Source organism: Salmo salar, chromosome ssa07, assembly GCF_905237065.1.
Source record: "Salmo salar chromosome ssa07, Ssal_v3.1, whole genome shotgun sequence".
Classification (NCBI taxonomy): Eukaryota; Metazoa; Chordata; class Actinopteri; order Salmoniformes; family Salmonidae; genus Salmo; species Salmo salar.
Genome location: NC_059448.1, coordinates 47,692,566 through 47,710,897, shown reverse-complemented (window position 1 = coordinate 47,710,897; position 18,332 = coordinate 47,692,566). Strand labels below are relative to the sequence as shown.

The window sequence follows — 18,332 nt, the reverse complement described above, 5'->3', positions numbered from 1 at the left end:
GTTTGTAATGGTCTCTATAATTTGTTTTATTATTTATGCATATCAGGTCCAGGTGGGGAAGCCCCAGGTCCATTTATTGAACACCTCCACTGCCTTTGATTTGACGCTTGCACATGCGCAGTTCGGCGCGACACAGCCATTAGACCAGCTCGTCTACAAAGTGGGATCTGGGATTTCTATTGGCGAGGCAGTTTCTGCCTATCTTTGATATTGGTACCCATTACTGGTAACACCATGAGGATATGACAAACAAGCTTTAAACTGCATAGCGGCTGTTTTGGTGGAGTCGGAGGTGAAACTGAGTTAGAGCTGTTAAATGCACAAGCAGCTCCTGGCGTTATACCTAAAGTGGACATTGCCATTGGCTGCAAGTCGCATTAAGAGAAATACCATGCAGCCTTGTTTACAAGTTCGAACACTGGAATGTGAGATGTAATCTACACCTTGATTAGGCTGATAGAAATCCTCTATTTTATTTGAATGTTTTTCAATTTTAGCGTAATTATTTCTATATAGCCTACTTTCTCGTTCTGAACTTCTAACTCGAGTGGGATGGGTGTGGCTTTGTGACAATGATCAAGAGCAGCTTCTCACCAATTTGGCTGCTTCAACGAAGTTATGTCGCTATCGCCGGTTAACACTTGATCTGATTTAATCTAGGCCTTACTCAGAGTATAGCTATACCAAGTTTTTTTCACATTTTAATTCACAGTAGTAAATATACTGCACATTTTCACAAGATTGTTAACCACTGTTCAAGGTCTACAGTACATACCACCAAGATATTTCATGTCATTTCTTGTCCTGGCTATTCAATGTCACCCCCACACAGAGGTAGTGACACCCATCTCTCAGAATGACTGTCCCCTTTGGGTAATGTTAGACGGCGCAACTCTTAAGTCTACAATTGGGAGTGTCCGTGGAATAGTGAAGATACACAGTGACCGGTTTTCAAACCTGCTTGTGCTACAGTCAACTCCTGTTGTGCCATGTTCGTTGTCACGCCAACGAAAGTCAGAGGAGTTGGCTAAAGTACATACAGCTTGTGCGACCTGCCTGTTTTCTGTCTAGTCAGAAGAACAGTTTTAGTCCACCCTTCATGGTAGACTGCAATGTCTGCAGCCCAGTTGGAGGGTTAGAGCAGGAGGTTAGAGAGTCACTGTCCAGCGTGTCTCAGCTCCTGTTTTGCCATCTTCTCAATATCCTTGTACACATCTGGGTCCTCAATGGTAGGGGATATCTGTGGAGATAGACATAGTCTTCCATACTACTAGTAGTAGCAATATTCTTTCCATTTCTGTTTAAATCTTATTACATCGTAAGTGAATTTCATCTTTCATATAATCCTCAAACTTTTATTCAATTTGTCGGTAAGAATTAAATTGATCCAACACCAACTCGCCAAATAATTGGCAGCTGTACAGGAATAATAATCCAGTGCTATTATTGGTGAATAATTGCCCCTTTGTCTTCCAGAACCAAAAAAACGTTTTTATTTATTAATATGCAGCCATTCCTCAAAGTGTGCCTGAATGCCTCAGATTCTAATATGCTACAAAAAATTGTTGTTGACTTCAATCCAAGTACAGAATTGACAAGCACTGACATGGTGGGTGAATGTGTGGTGAGTTACTGTGTATGGCTTCCCGTTGACCAGGTTTGCCAGGGAGGAGCGGGGGATCTTCCCAGAACCGGTCTTGGGGAGACCTCTGACAATCAGCACCTTCCTGAAAGCAGCCACTGGTCCGATGGTCTCTCTGACCAGGCTCACCATCTCCTTCACCACATCTCCCTGGTTCTTCTTTAGGTCTGAGACAGACACACATACAAAGATGTTTGACTTTCTATAACCCCACAGTCACAGGAATGTTGGATCCCCAAATTGCTCCATTAAATGGACCTTTATCCTCTATCTCTCTGGGTCACTGTGTCTCTTACCGTTTTTGAGAACACACAGAGCCAGGGGGACGTGACTCTTCAGGGAGTCCTCCAGACCCACCACAGCACAGTCCACCACCCCGGGGTGCAGCAGGACAGACTGGAACACACATAGCCTCTTTTAGAATCCGAAAGTGAAAGACTTACACACAGCATTCCCGAAAACAGTCCCATTACACGTCAGAATGTTGAACAAACTTCATTTCAACTTATTTTACCTGTTGTCCGCCGGTTTTGTTCCTATGTCGGAGGTAATCTGATACAACATATTCACAGGGAACAGTGGAGGCTGCTGAGGGGAGGACGGCTCACAATAATGTCTGGAACGGAGCGAATGGAATGGCATCAAACACATGGAAACCATGTTTGCTGTATTTGATACCATTCCACGAATTCCGCTCCAGCCATTACCACGAGCCCATCCTCCCCAATTAAGGTGCCACCAACCTCCTGTGACAGGGAAGTGTTATCAACACAACCTTCAATACAGTGGTCTGTATATCGGTTTGAACTTCTGGTTTTTATTTTCAATACTGATGCAATTCGCAGGTGACAAACACTTGCACAATATGGCAGAGCCTAACAGAACCACAGACCAAACGGCAAACACTTTCAGCTGATTGTGAGGAAATGAGATTGAAAATACAAGCGACAGACCCTAAAGGCGCCGGGCAAACAACACTTTCCTGTGGATACCCTATCTCCACCTCCAACAGGACCAACAGCATGTACAACCTGGAAAGTAACCGTAAATAGCATTTCATTCAACATTCTGGCTTGCAGAGACTATTGAGTCTTTTTTAGGGTGACTTTGGTCAGACTGAAAATCCATGGAGTAACCATGGCAACAGTCTGATGTTTAGGTATTGTAACACTCAGAGATGTTAAAACATTTCTGGTCAGGTTACATGGAGAAACCTTTTTCCCTATTGACATTTCTACTCCAGTTATTAGCTATGTGTCTCCACCGTGTGGCTGACACAGACACCAAAACAAAAGGGAATAACCTGTTAACAGGTAGATTCATATCCATGCAATCTGGACCTATTAGTCTCTCCACTCAAACCTCTTCCAGTGCCCCTGCCGCCGGCATGTGGCCCGCCACGTTGATGACATCCTCATAGCGAGACATGATGTACAGGAAACCCTCCTCATCCACGTAGCCTGTGTCCATGGTGTCATAGAAACCCTAAGGTAAAAGAGCAGGTAATGACTGACATTCAGATAAAATCACCACTCTAGTGTAGACACTCTAGTGTGTTTTTGTTCTGTTATCTACACTGAGTGTACAAAACATTGGGAACACCTTCCTGATATTGAGTTGCCCTCAGAACAGCCTAAATTCATCGGGCCATGGATTCTACAAGGTGTCGAAAGCGTTCCACAGGGATGCTGGCCCATGTTGACTCTAATGCTTCCCACAGTTGTGTCAAGTTGGTTGGATGTCCTTTGGGTAGTGGACCATCCAGCAGCGTTGCAGTTCTTGACACACTCAAACCGGCACCTACTACCATACCCCATTCAAAGGCACTTAAACTGTCTTGCCCATTCACCCTCTGAATGGTACACATACACAGTCCATGTCTTAATTGTCTCAAGGCTGTAAAATTACTCTTTAACCTGTATCCTCCCCTTCATCTACACTGATTGAAGTGGCTTTTAAACAAGTGACATCAATCAGGGATCATAACTTTCACCTGGATTCACCTGGTCAGTCTGTGTCATGGAAAGAGCATGTGTTCCTAATGTTTCGTGCTCACAGTGTATAATCATACAGTACATTTGAACCACTAGATGGCATCACTGGCTAGCAAAAAAATCACCCACCTACCTGTCCCATGATTTACATGGTTATTAAAGTTTAAATATAGAATCCAAAGTCATTATGCATATTGGTAAGTATGTGACAAATCCAAAGCAGTGAACACACACACACACACACACACACACACACACACACACACACACACACACACACACACACACACACACACACACACACACACACACACACACACACACACACACACCTACCTATCTACCTACCTACCAACCAACCAACCACAGTAACGTGGTGAATCTAAGGTCTAAGGTGAGATCACCGACAGGGAACCGTGAAGTAGAGCTCCTTGAAAAGCTCCTGGTTCTGCCACAGAGACAAGGCTGCTCCTGGTGGTAGTGGCAGCCTGGAGGAGAGGAGAGACAGAGGGGGTGTGTGTGGGTGAGAGAGAGAGACAGAGGGGGTGTGTGTGGGTGAGAGAGAGAGACAGGTGTCTGACTCGCAACAGACAGCAGGAGTGAGTGAGGTGACACCGTGGGACAGATGGATCCCCAGGCCAATCACGGATGATGACTATTACAGTGGCACAGAGGGAAGAATGAGCCATACTCTTCTCTTACCCATGAAGCCAATAACCCCCCCCCCAGCATCAAGATGTCTAAGGCACTGTTTTTCTATGGCGAGACAAGATACTCTAGGATATCTAAACCTGTATAATACTTTGGGTTTAGCAAGTGTCTAAATTAGAAAGACAAGCCTGTCAGTCTATAAGGTTTATAAAAGAGCTGGGGGGCTGAGGTAGTGGATACTATTACACTACACCTTAGTGGGTTCAGACATGGAGCCCAGTGTCTGCTGGACCTGACCCTCTGTGTCAACACACACACACACACACACACACACACACACACACACACACACACACACACACACACACACACACACACACACACACACACACACACACACACACAGGTATAGGGTGACTGAGTATCTGAGCCTTTGTTTACCCAGGGTCACTCTCGTTCACCTCCAACTGTTCTTGAGGAGGGTCATCCAAGTTCAAGCCCTGTCTGCATCACACCCATTTACGAAGCAGCCTGTTTGTGTAGTGTAGTTGCATTAAGAACAAATAACCTTTGAACAAAATTGGAATAGATTTTTTTTTAAAGGCTGTACTGTTGGTGAGAGTATAGAAGCTTTCCCTGTCTCTTTGACTGCAGCCAGATCTAGGGCACCCCTGGTATTGCTCTGAACAAACCAAGACCTAATAATGTTCCATGGTTCAACTGCCTGCATTTATATCCTAATGAGGCTGTCACCTTTTTTTGAATGCTCTTCCACACACAGGCACAAAACAGCATCTGAAGCAACAAAACAAACCAAATTCAATTAGGGCACTAATGCTTTTTCTTAGCGCATGAGATCCTCGCCACCCAAAGGCAATAACAATGCCTAAGGTTAATTTACACAATGCACTATAAGAAAAGACTTTTGATGCCTCCCATCTTGACTCTGGAAGAGAGATTCTCCTTTATCAATTCACCTCAGAGCTGAAGGTGTTAGTTCTTAAACAGAGAAAAGGGTTGGTTATAAGAGTTGCGGCTATTTGTTCTCTGATGAAAAGCTCCATAGCAGCTTGGGCTGAATCCATTGTAATCCACCTTGTTGGTGCAGAAACAGTGGCAGCAATAACAATGAGGTGGCGAATGGAAGATGGGAGTGATTTCCAGGTAACAGGCTCACTGATAAGAGCACAATGGGGAGGAAGGACTGAAGTGCCCTCGCCGTGACCTGGCTCACACAATCAGCTCCCAACACACACACTTCTCTCTCAGGTCCTGAGGGAGCTACTACAGTGGAGACCTATCTGTATGGAGACGGTGGTGCTGCATGTAGCCCTGGGTGATAGAAAAAGAAATTGTATGATCGATTCAAAGTACATTTTTTCCATAAAACAATTTCACTCTCCTATTTGAACAGATATAAAACAGGACTTATTTTTACTGTGCTCAAGTTTCTAAAAGTGAGTGTGTGTGTGTGTGTGTGTGTGTCTGTGTGTGAGTCTATCTCCCTGTGTGTTTATCCCTGATACAGAGACAGAAATATTTGCTACTCCAGGTGACAGAGGCAGTATAACAGAATGACCTAGCTGTTCACAGAGGTGTGGCCATGACCATGCGGCTTGCTTACCTCACCACAATATTTCCCAGGGTCCTTGGCGTCACCTGCTGCATATCATCGTCGATCACTGTGACTAGAGAAGAGAGAGGTGCATAGAAATCTGATTTATAAGGCTTATATTTCAGCAGTGGGCAATGTGGGATGTCAAAATGTGGGATGCTCTAAAGTTCAACCATTGTATTGACGGTGTGTGTTTTTTCTTTTCCCAAGCCAATATGCCTAGACACCTCTCAAACGTGCCCCTATTAAAACAATTACAGTGTGACATGGGCTAGGGGGCAGTATTGACACGGCTGGATAAAAAACATACCCGATTTAATCTGGTTACCACTCCTACCCAGTAACTAGAATATGCATATACTTATTACATATGGATAGAAAACACCCTACATTTTCTAAAACTGTTTGAATGGTGTCTGTGAGTATAACAGAACTCAAATGGCAGGTCAAAACCTGAGAGATTCCTTTACAGGAAGTGGCCTGTCTGACCATTTCTTGAACTTCTTTTCCATCTCTATCATTTACTAAGGATCTCTGCTCTAACGTGACACTTCCCACGTCGTCCATAGGCGCTCAGAGCCCGGGAAAAAACAGAATGTCGTCATTCCAGCCCCAGGCTGAAACACATTATCGCCTTTCTCAAGTGGCCGATCAAGGGACACTGGGCTTATGCTCGTGACCCCGACCGCCCCCGCCTTTGGGATTTTTTCCTCTGTTTGCCGAAAAGGAGATTCCCTGTCGGAATATTATCGCTTTTCTCAGAGAAAAATGTCGTAAAAATGTATTTTAAACAGCGGTTGACATGCTTCGAAGTACGGTAATGGAATATTTAGAATTTTATTGTCACGAATTGTGCCATGCGCGCGACACTTCTTTACTATTTCGGATAGTGTCTGGAACGCACTACAACAAAACGCCGCTATTCGGATATAACGATGGATTATTTTGGACCAAACCAACATTTGTTATTGAAGTAGCAGTCCTGGGTGTGCATTCTGACGAAGACAACAAAAGGTAATGAAACTTTTATAATAGTAAATATGATTATGGTGAGTGCTAACCTTGCCGGGTGTCTAAATAGCGAGCCCGTGATGCCTGGGCTATGTACTTAGAATATTGCAAAATGTGCTTTCACCAAAAAGCTATTTTAAAATCGGACATATCGAGTGCATAGAGGAGGTCTGTATCTATAATTCTTAAAATAATTGTTATGCTTTTTGTGAACGTTTATCGTGAGTAATTTAGTAAAATGTTAGCGAATTCCCCGGAAGTTTGCGGGGGGTATGCTAGTTCTGAACGTCACATGCTAATGTAAAAAGCTTCTGTATTTTCTGTATTTGACAACTACATGTAACTGATTACAGTTGCAGAGCCTGAAAAGCAGTGTCTCTCTCTGCATACTGGTCAGGTAAATTTACTGAGACATTTCAGAACATTTGGGATAATTCCAGAGGCATCATGCCCATAGGGGGCACGTGCCCCCTCATATTTGTCCTGTTTAAAAAAAATACCGATTTTGTTGTTGTAAATGTGTTGTTGTTGTTGTTTCTCTGGAATACTACTAGCAACCTATAAAAGTTATGAAGTTGGCTTTAGCTAGCCCAGATAGGTTCTCCCAACCTCATAACTAGATACTAAGAAGCCATTTCAGGCTCAGTCAAGTTAGAGTAGATAGTTCTACACTACATGACCAAGTATGTGGACATCTGCTCATCGAACATCTTATTCGAAAATGAATATGCTATAACAGCCTCCACAGCATTAATATGCTATAACAGCCTCCACTCTTCTGGGAAGGCTTTCCACTAGATGTTGGAACATTGCTGTGGGGACTTGCTTCCATTCAGCCACAAGAGCATTAGTGAGGTTGGGCACTGATGTTTGGCAATTAGGCCTGGCTCGCAGGCAGCGTTCCAATTCATCCCAAAGGTGTTTGATGGGGTTGAGGTCAGGGCTCTGTGTAGGCCAGTCAAGTTCTTCCACACCGATCTCGACAAACCATTTTTGTATGGACCTCGCTTTGTACACGGGGGCATTGTCATGCTGAAACAGGAAAGGGCCTTCCCCCAAACTATTGCCATAAAGTTGGAAGCGCAGAATTGTCTAGAATGTCATTGTATGCTGTAGCATTAAGATTTCCCTTCACTGGAACTAAGGCGCCTAGCCTGAACCATGAAAAACAGCCCCAGACCATTATTCCACCTCCACCAAACTTTACAGTTGGCACTTTGTTTTCAGGCAGGTAGAGTTCTCCTGGCATCCGCCAAGCGAACACGTTTCAACTGCTCCAGAGTCCAATGACGGCGAGCTTTACACCACTCCAGCCCGATGCTTGGCTGCTCGGTCATGGAAACCCATTTCATGAAGCTCCCAACAAACAGTTATTGTGCTGACGTTGCTTCCAGAGGCAGTTTGGAACTCGGTAGTGAATGTTGCAACCAAGGACCGACAATTTTGATGCGCTACGCGCCTCAGCTCTCGGCGTTCCCGTTCTGTGAGCTTGTGTAGCCTACTACTTCGCGGCTGAGCCGTTGTTGCTCCTATACGTTTCCACTTCACAATAACAGAACTTACAGTTGACCAGGGCAGCTCTAGCAGGTCAGAAACTTGACGAACTGACTTGTTGGAAAGGTGTCATCCTATGACAGTACCACGTTGAAAGTCACTGAACTCAGACCTCCCGAGTGGCACAGCGGTCTAAGGCACTGCATCGCACTGCATCGCAGATCCGGGTTCGATCCCAGGCTGTGTCACAACCAGCCGTGACCGGGAGTCCCATAGGGTGGCGCACAATTGGCCCAGTGTCGTCCGGGTTAGGGAAGGGTTTGGCCGGGAGTCTTTACTTGGCTCATCGTACTCTAGCGGCTCCTTGTGGCTGGCCGGGTGCCTGCAGGCTGACTTCGGTCGTCAGGTGAACAGTGTTTCCTCTGACACATTGGTGTGGCTGGCTTCCGGGTTAAGCGGAGCGCTGTTTGTCGGGTTATGTTTCGGAGGACACAATACTCGACCTTTGCCTCTCCCGAGCCCGTTGGGGAGTTGCAGCGATGAAACTGGATCGCAATTGGATATCACGAACTTGGGGAGAAAAAAAAATGTCACAGCTCTTTGGTAAGGCCATTCTACTGCCAATGTTTGTCTGTGGAGATTGCATGGCTGTGTGCTCGATATTGTTCACCTGGCAGCAACGAGTGTGGCTGAAATAGCCGAATCCACTAATTTGAAGGGGTGTCCACATACTTTTGTATATATAGTGTACCTTAGCTGGCATGCCTGCTGGCAAGGTTGGTAGACTTTCAATCTTTTACCCAGACTTTAGCAGAGAAGCATATTTAGTTTATTTAAAAAAATAACCACCAGTCAGGAGGATACAGACAGCTCAAGAGGTTTTTCTGCTTAGATATACAGAAATAAATATTATTTTTTTTACATAACATTAAGCATAATGATTATGGCTCTAGATTGCAGGAAAAAGCTCTTTCAGGTGTTTGAAAAATGTTAATTCTACAACTTCCGGACGGGGGCCTAGCCCCCCTCAGGACCACCCCCCAACCATCCTCACGCACTTTGTGGCCCCGCCCCTGGATAGTTCTGCTTACAGTTTTTCTCAATTGCTAAAACACTAAAACCCATTGGCTGAACAAAGTTCTCAGTTGCCTGGACTCATTTAGCTAATTATGCAGTCTGTTGTCAATACCTTAAACCATTCCACATGGTAAAACCCAATTTGCAGATCTCACTTAGACTTTTCAGCAAAACTCTAAACACGTTCTCATTCTCAAAATACATTCTGCACTCTAATGCACATGTCATCCATACTGGTAAACACAAGTGGCAACAATCAAATACAAATAGGGAAGACATGTCATTGATTGAACACAACCACTCAGAATTGATTTAACCTGTTTCAAATGATGCGACACAACCAATATAAGCCAGTTCAGAGAGCAAACAGGTTGTTGAAGGTGGGAAGGAGAAAGTCTGAGAATGGATAGAAGAAACAATGTGAGAGGACGAGGACGAGTGCGTATGCGAGGTGGGCGACGAGGAGGAAGAGGAGGAGGAGGGCAAGAAAGAGGAAGAGGAGGACGAAGAGGAAGAGGAAGACAAAGAGTGGAAATATCTGATGAAATTCGAGCAACAGTTATAGACCATGTTCTTGTCCATGGACTGACAATGAGGGAAGCAGGACTTAGAGTGCAACCCAATTTGAGCCGATTTTCTGTGTCCACCATAGTAAGGACATTCAGAGAAGAGAACAGGTACAGTATACTACTGTATTTTTGTAATTGCAAATTTACTGTACTACACTATATGCAGCTGTTTCAATAGACATTTGTAAAGTTAATCACTGTATGTATTGTACTGCATGAATATGTTTTGTAACTGCACAACTACTTTTTGTAGAATTGCAAGGCTGCCACATGCAGGTGGAAGGACAGCTATATTCACTCGGGAGCAAGAGGCCGTTATAGTTGGCATGGTCCTTCAAGATAATGCAATACGACTCAGAGAAATCCAGGAACGAGTGATACAAGACAACACACACTTCCAGGGAATCGACAGTGTGAGCATTTCCACAATTGACCGTGTCCTCCATCGTAACAGGATGCGAATGAAACAAGTATACAGAGTACCTTTTGAGCGCAACTCACCAAGGGTGAAAGAACTGCAAGCTCAGTATGTGCAAGTAAGTGTACATTCAGAAACATTTACTGTAATCCAGATTGTCTACAGTACTAACACATACTATGTGAATGACATTACTCTTCAATACATAAAATGTATGTGAATCAGAAGTGCGTACAGTAGGCCTAATTGTACTCTAAAGAATAGCACTGTCTCTGTACGACTTCCAAAATCCTACATACAGTATATTGTATTTCTACATAGACAATATTTGACTTGGAATCCTTGAACAGACCCCATGAGTTCATCTTTGTCGATGAAGCAGGCTTCAATCTAACAAAGAGGAGAAGGAGAGGCCGAAACATGATTGGACAGCGGGCCATTGTTGAAGTCCCTGGTCAACGAGGTGGCAATGTCACAATCTGTGCTGCTATCAGCAACCATGGTGTTCTACATCACCATGTTACACTCGGGCCATATAACACCCAGCACCTTCTAACATTTATTGCCAATCTAAGATATATTTTATTTGAGCAGCAGGTTCAGGAGCAGCAGGGTCAAGAGCTAAATGAGAATCCCATTCCCACCTATGTGATAGTGTGGTACAATGTCAGTTTCCACTGAGCTGCTCAGGTAAGGGAATGGTTTAACATCAATGGGCAGTTTATGAACTTATACCTCCCTCCATACTCGCCTTTCCTGAATCCGATTGAGGAGTTTTTCTCCTCTTGGAGATGGAAAGTGTATGATAGACAACCCTACACCAGAGTAAATCTGCTGCAAGCCATGTATTTAGCCTGTGGTGATATAGGTGAGGAATCATGTCAGGGCTGGATACGGCACACAAGAGGCTTCTTCCCCCGTTGCCTCAGGAGGGACAATATTGCTTGTGATGTCGACGAAGTGCTCTGGCCTGACCCAGCCCAAAGACAAGAAGAAGCACATTGATCACATGTTTACTCCTTTGATTTTTGTCCCTTTTAGTATTGTATAATGTAACTGTACAGTGCATTGTAGGCTGTATACTGTACAATGGACAAATTGTATGGCCCTGAACATTGTGCTTTCCATTTATTAACAGTACTGACTGCTCAATAGATTTTGACTGGTTGCAGGTTCATATCAACAAAGAACAAGAATTACAGTATCACAGAGACAAAGGACAAGTTTGTGAGATGCAGGGTACAGTACTGTAAAAATAAAGGTACAAGGAGGAGGAAGAACAAAAAACAAAATTGCAAAGAGCAAAGCAGAGTAGTAATTTCTGATCAATTTTGAGCTACTATGATAGAACATGTTTCCGTTCATCAAAAGACAATGACGGAAAAATATGCATTTTTTTTAGATTAAAAATGTACTTCTCCCTGAGAATTGTATGTTTTGAACAATGTGTTTTCTATTTTTCGGTGTATTGTTTACTGACTGCTTGAGAGTGTATATCATTTTGATCACTTTGTTTATGATTTGAGAGCAGTGTTTGATTTTGAACACAGGTAAAACTGTTTTGAGGCGAATGTTTCATTTTGCGAGAGGAGTCAGAGGTTATGTAAATAGTGCTTGAAGATGAGGTTTTGTGTTTAATGTTTTCAGGAAATGGAGCAAGGTTTCAGAAATTGTGTTTTAGCAATTGAGAAAAACTGTAATGACAGAGACAGGTTAGTGCTCACCATTGTATCCTGGAACGGGTTTGCCAGCCTGACCAGCAGGGGGAGACAGGGAGTTTCCCAGACCAATACAGGAGGACGTGATGGCTGAGCCACTCTCTGATGAAAGGAGAGGGAGATTGAGGACAGAGGGCATACAGGGTGAGATCATTAAGACACTTTTACTGCCACAACTCATGCAACTTCCACACTATTCTCCTATCTCTGCAACACACATACACTTTATAAACACACATTCACACGTGTGTACACACACACACACATAGAAACATACACACGCATGTACACATGCGTTGTCCGCAAAGATCAATGTAACATCACAATCTCAACTTTTTCCCACACAACCATAAAACGTTTTACAGAATGTGCAAAAGAGAACCAATTATTCATACCTTTATGTGGAATAAAAGTCAGTTTCATGAGTGTCATGCGTGTCATTAAAGCTGTGGTTGAGCCCTGTGTTCTTCCTGTGAGCACAGTTAACCTACATTACCAGAACTATGACAGCTCCTATGGGCTCTCTGACTCACACAATCAACCTCCAGTCTGCACAGCTGCTCCACTTTCCACTGAGATATCTCGGTCTTTTCTGTCTCCCTGGTTCCAACCTAAATACAGCAGAACCATCACAGAGGTGACACATCACACAGGGGAGGCTCTGATGGAGGATAGGAGAAGAGAATATAACCAATTGTCACCACCGCAAATAGTTTTCTTGCTATATCCTCATCATTGTATCCTGTTGTCATGGAAATGTCTGAACGTGAGAGCACTCTAACCTACTTCACGTTCTTAGCTAGCTTTTTGGACTAAGTTTCTACCCATATCATAAGGCATTCGTTGCTTGAAGGGGGGGGTTTGACTGTGATGGAGACGTTGCGTAACATCCCAGATCAATGGAGGGAGAGAAATGAATCTTCCTCCTCTAGCCACCAGGGTAGTGCCCTCTGAACTGGAGATGTTCTGCACCTCTCAGGGCTCATTAATCATCAGCAGGTTAATCACTCCCTGTAGACTTCAAAGCCCTTCTACCTCCGGCCAACACTGAGGGATCAACACAGATGTCTCCCCCAATAGGAGACGCAGAAGGGTGACACGTCTGCCCCAGTCCCACCTACCTGGTCAAAATTTAAGGCCTATCAGCCGGTGGCCTCAGCCATCTCAGTGACCAATGACAACAAACCAGCCAATGTTCTGCTTCCTCCTCAGGTGTGGAAGCAGGGAGATGATATGGTGTAGTATGCCCGCCGTATGTTTACAGCTCTGTTTACACACGTTATATATATGTGGATAGATATCAATAAACCTGTGCAGAGTAGCTGTGTGTGTCTGCTCAACCCACATATAGATCAGTGCAGAAACGGCAGATTCTAGCAACACATGTAGACCGTGACAGACCTCTCTAAATGGGAACATGTGAGGATTAGACAATAAACCCACTGAGCTGTGGCAGAAGCGTTGTGTTTAAAATCACGCTGGTAGCAGCAGTCGTTGTAACTGCGGCGTAGATTTCAGACAGCAATTAAAGCCGGAACAGAGATGAGCAGAGACAACCAATATAATGGCCCAATATAGTTGCACTCGCCAATTAAACACTTAGAAGGAAAACGATGCCCAGGGCTTAACGGTCTGCTTACATAACCAGGTACATTTGGGCTGTTAGTGGATACTAGAGCACAGAGAATAAAACACTTTGGAACATCTCTGGGTTCCAACACCTGCACCACTACCCAATTCCATGGGAAAAGTATTGATCTACAGTGCTTTATTAATTGATTGTTAACCAATCTTTGATCTTTGATCTTTGTTTCAAATACTTTCAGTTTGTCCCGAGTTCTTCCTCATGTGTAAGGGGCAGCAGTAGCCTAGAGGTGAGAGAGGTGGAACAGCAGCCAGGAAGGCTTCTGGTTCAAGCCCTGTGGCGGGCAACACAAAGATGGGAATGGAACTGAATTGGAAGGCTGCTGGACTCTGTCTGATCCCATGTAACATCGCCTGTCGTTGAGCCCTTGAGCAAAGCATTTAACCCCCAACAATTGCTCTCAATCGAGGGGTGCTGCACTGCTGCTAACCTTATGCCTCTCAACGTGTCTGTGTTAGAGGTCTTCATGGTCCACCCCAACTTGAATACACCGGACCTGACCTAGGACCCGAGCGGTTTGGTCCGTTCAGATCTGGGTCCCCCTTTTTGTTATGATCGGACCGTTCGGATCCGGGTCTGATTGTCCTCAGGTCTGAGTCCAACCTCTAGTCTGTGTGTATCTGGGAGTGTTGAGAAAGACAGAAGGCACATTTCCATTCTAACCAATGGCCAATAATTTAACATGCTGCATATTGCAATAGCCTTGAAATTCAGAGCTGTTATTTATTCCAGTGAGTGGAAGGAAGGCCTATTAATATGCCACTGCACTGCTTAGTTCTCCATACTTTGAGTGCTCTTAAACAGCAAGGCTACGCTAAGCACAGAAAAAACAATCCCCATGACACATTCAAAACACTGAAGCCGGACGTTATCGTTATATTCCCAATAACAGGGGAAATTGCCTAGTTAAAACAAGCAGAGTCGACTGAGCAAGGCTCCGGATGTCCACCAGAGAGAGGGATACTGAGAGGAAATCAGTGTGAAAACAGGCTTAGACATGGACGAGGGATGAAAGATGTGTGGGTCTCGCTCGCTCTCTCTATCTCAGTGGTCAGATATCAGTACGCAAGCACATCAATCTTCTCCAGACAGACGGATCTGTTGGGTCTGTGGTGGTGAGAGGCTGTTTGAGAGTGATGAATTAAGGGACACTGTGAGAGGCCATGCAGTGGGTGGGAGACGAGGGGAGGGAGAGGAGAGGAGGGGAGGTAGCATTGTGCCCTTTCATAACAGGGTGCCGTCTAAAAGCCAAGAGCCATCACTGGTCTGTCTGAACAGACACAGAGCTACACAAATCCTTTATCTTTGTTCTGGGATCTCTGACATATAAACACTAATGAATCCTCTCCCAGAACCACCTTGACTTGCTCTTCTCTTTAATCTCACATTGACTTTTACACAACCACATACCACGCATGCACACAGAAGCACAAACACACAAAAGTAAGCATACACGCACGCACCCACACACACAATCTTGAGTCAGACAATTATCTGGCCATTCCCGTCCTTCATCTGACCCTTCTCAAATGTCAGGTGTCATATCTCAGGGGGCAGACTGTGTGTGTGTGTGTGTGTGTGTGTGTGTGTGTGTGTGTGTGTGTGTGTGTGTGTGTGTGTGTGTGTGTGTGTGTGTGTGTGTGTGTGTGTGTGTGTGTGTGTGTGTGTGTGTGTGTGTGTGTGGAGAGAGCGGGGGGGATTGGGTTGTCCTGGTGATGTGCTGTTGCTGGGGTAACTTTGGGTGGGTCCTGGTGATGTGTGGTTACTGGGGTAACTTTGGGTTGTCCTGGTGATGTGCGGTTGCTGGGGTAACTTTGGGTTGTCCTGGTGATGTGCGGTTGCTGGGGTAACTTTGGGTTGTCCTGGTGATGTGCGGTTGCTGGGGTAACTTTGGGTTGTCCTGGTGATGTGCGGTTGCTGGGGACACTCTAAGTCAGAGGATGACCGTGATCAGACAGCAGGCCCAAGGTCAGCAGACCCTTACTGGGGCAGAGCTAAGAGAGAGAGAGAGGAGATGGCAAACATTCCTGCAGCACTGTCCTACCTCTCATCTCTCTACTGACCTGTCTGAACCAATAGACCAGTATAAAGAAAACCCTGGATTGAGTAGGTGTGTCCAAACATTTGACTGGTACTGTATATACACACATATATACACACATACATAGACTTACAGTTGAAGTCGGAAGTTTACATACACTTAGGTTGGAGTCATTAAAACTCGTTTTTCAACCACTCCACAAATGTATTGTGAACAAACTATAGTTTTGGGAAGTCGGTTAGGACATCTACTTTGTGCATGACACAAGTCATTTTTCCAACAATTGTTTAGAGACAGATTATTTCACTTATAACAATTCCAGTGGGTCAGAAGTTTACATACACTAACTTGTCTGTGCCTTTAAACAGCTTGGACAATTCCAGAAAATGATGTCATGGCTTTAGAAGCTTCTGACAGGCTAATTGACATAATTTGAGTCAATTGGAGGTGTACCTGTGGATGTATTTCAAGGCCTACCTTCAAACTCAGTGCCTCCTTGCTTGACATCATGGGGAAATCAAAAGAAATCAGCCAAGACCTCAGAAAAAAAATTGTAGACCTCCACAAATCTGTTTCATCCTTGGGAGCAATTTCCAAACGTCTAAAGGTACCACGTTCATCTGTACAAACAATAGTATGCAAGTATAAACACCATGGGACCACGCAGCCGTCATACCGCTCAGGAAGGAGACGCGTTCTGTCTCCTAGAGATGAACGTACTTTGGTGCAAACAGTGCAAATCAATCCCAGAACAACAGCAAAGGACCCTGCGAAGATTCTGGAGGAAACAGGAACAAAAGTATCTATATCCACAGTAAAACGAGTCCTATATCGACATAACCTGAAAGGCCGCTCAGCAAGGAAGAAGCCACTGCTCCAAAACCGCCATAAAAAAGCCAGACTATGGTTTGCAACTGCACATGGGGACAAAGATCGTACTTTTTGGAGAAATGTCCTCTGGTCTGATGAAACAAAAATAGAACTGTTTGGCCATAATGGCCATCGTTATGTTTGGAGGAAAAAGGGGGAGGCTTGCAAGCCGAAGAACACCATCCCAACCGTGAAGCACAGGGGTGGCAGCATCATGTTGTGGGGGTGCTTTGCTGCAGGAGGGACTGATGCACTTCACAAAATAGATGGCATCATGAGGCAGGAAAATGATGTGGATATATTGAAGCAACATCTCAAGACATCAGTCAGGAAGTTAAAGCTTGGTCGCAAATGGGTCTTCAAAATGGTCAATGACTCCAAGCCTACTTCCAAAGTTGTGGCAAAATGTCTTAAGGACAACAAAGGTATTGGAGTGGCCATCACAAAGCCCTGACCTCAATCCTATAGAAAATGTGTGGGCAGAACTGAAAAAGCGTGTGCGAGCAAGGAGGCCTACAAACCTGATTCAGGTACACCAGCTCTGTCAGGAGGAATGGGACAAAATTCACCCAACTTATTGTGGGAAGCTTGTGGAAGGCTACACGAAACATTTGACCCAAGTTAAACAATTTAAAGGCAATGTTACCAAATACTAACTGAGTGTATGTAAACTTCTGACCCACTGGGAATGTGATGAAAGAAATTAAAGCTGAAATAAATAATTCTCTCTACTATCATTCTGACATTTTCACATTCTTAAAATAAAGTGGTGATCCTAACTGACCTAAGACAGGGAATTGTTACTAGGATTAAATGTTTTGGATCAGAGTATATTATAAACCGGTTAGTTTGAGTATATTGTCTGGTATGATGCACAGTTACTTGTTTGCTGCTCTAATTACATTGGAAAACAGTCTATTATAACAATAAGGTTGGGGCCTCCCGAGTGGTGTAGCGGTCTAAGGCATTGCATCACACAGTCCCTTAATGCTAGAGGCGTTACTACAGACCCGGGTTCATTCCCGGGCTGTGCCACAACTGGTTGAACGGTGTTTCCTCCGACACATTTGTGTGGCTGGCTTCCGGGTCAATCTGGTGGTTGTTAAGGAGCGCGATTTGGCAGGTCATGTTTTGGAGGACGCATAACTCCACTTTCGCCTCTCCCGAGCCCGTTGGAGAGTTGCAGCGATGATACAAGATTGAAAATTGGGGAGAAAAAGGGGGTACATTTAAAAAAATATAACAATAAGGCACCTCAGTGGTTTGTGGGATATGACCAATATACCACGGCTAAGGGCTGTATCCAGGCACCTAAGAACAGCCCTTAGTCGTGGTATATTGGTCATATACCACACCCCCTCAGGCCTTATTGCTTAACAGGTGTGTCCCAGACAGGATCCGAGGAAAGGTCCACGCCTTACCACTCTTACAGAACATTTGCATATCTGTTTTAGAGCTTCAATAAGAGCCCATCGAGTCCTGTCCAGACAGTCTGACAACCTCCCAGCCAGCAGTGAGCTGAGGTGCCAGACTGGGGCAAAGCTACAGCACTGCTGGTTAATAACCCTTCTGGTTGGAGCAGCTGTA

General features: G+C 44.6%; 1 pseudogene; it reads right to left on the bottom strand.

Annotated features, from left to right (window-relative positions):
- Positions 1-1,156: 1,156 nt before the first annotated feature.
- Positions 1,157-18,332, bottom strand: part of LOC106609382 (acyl-CoA synthetase short-chain family member 3, mitochondrial-like) — a 51,772-nt pseudogene continuing 34,596 nt past the window's right edge.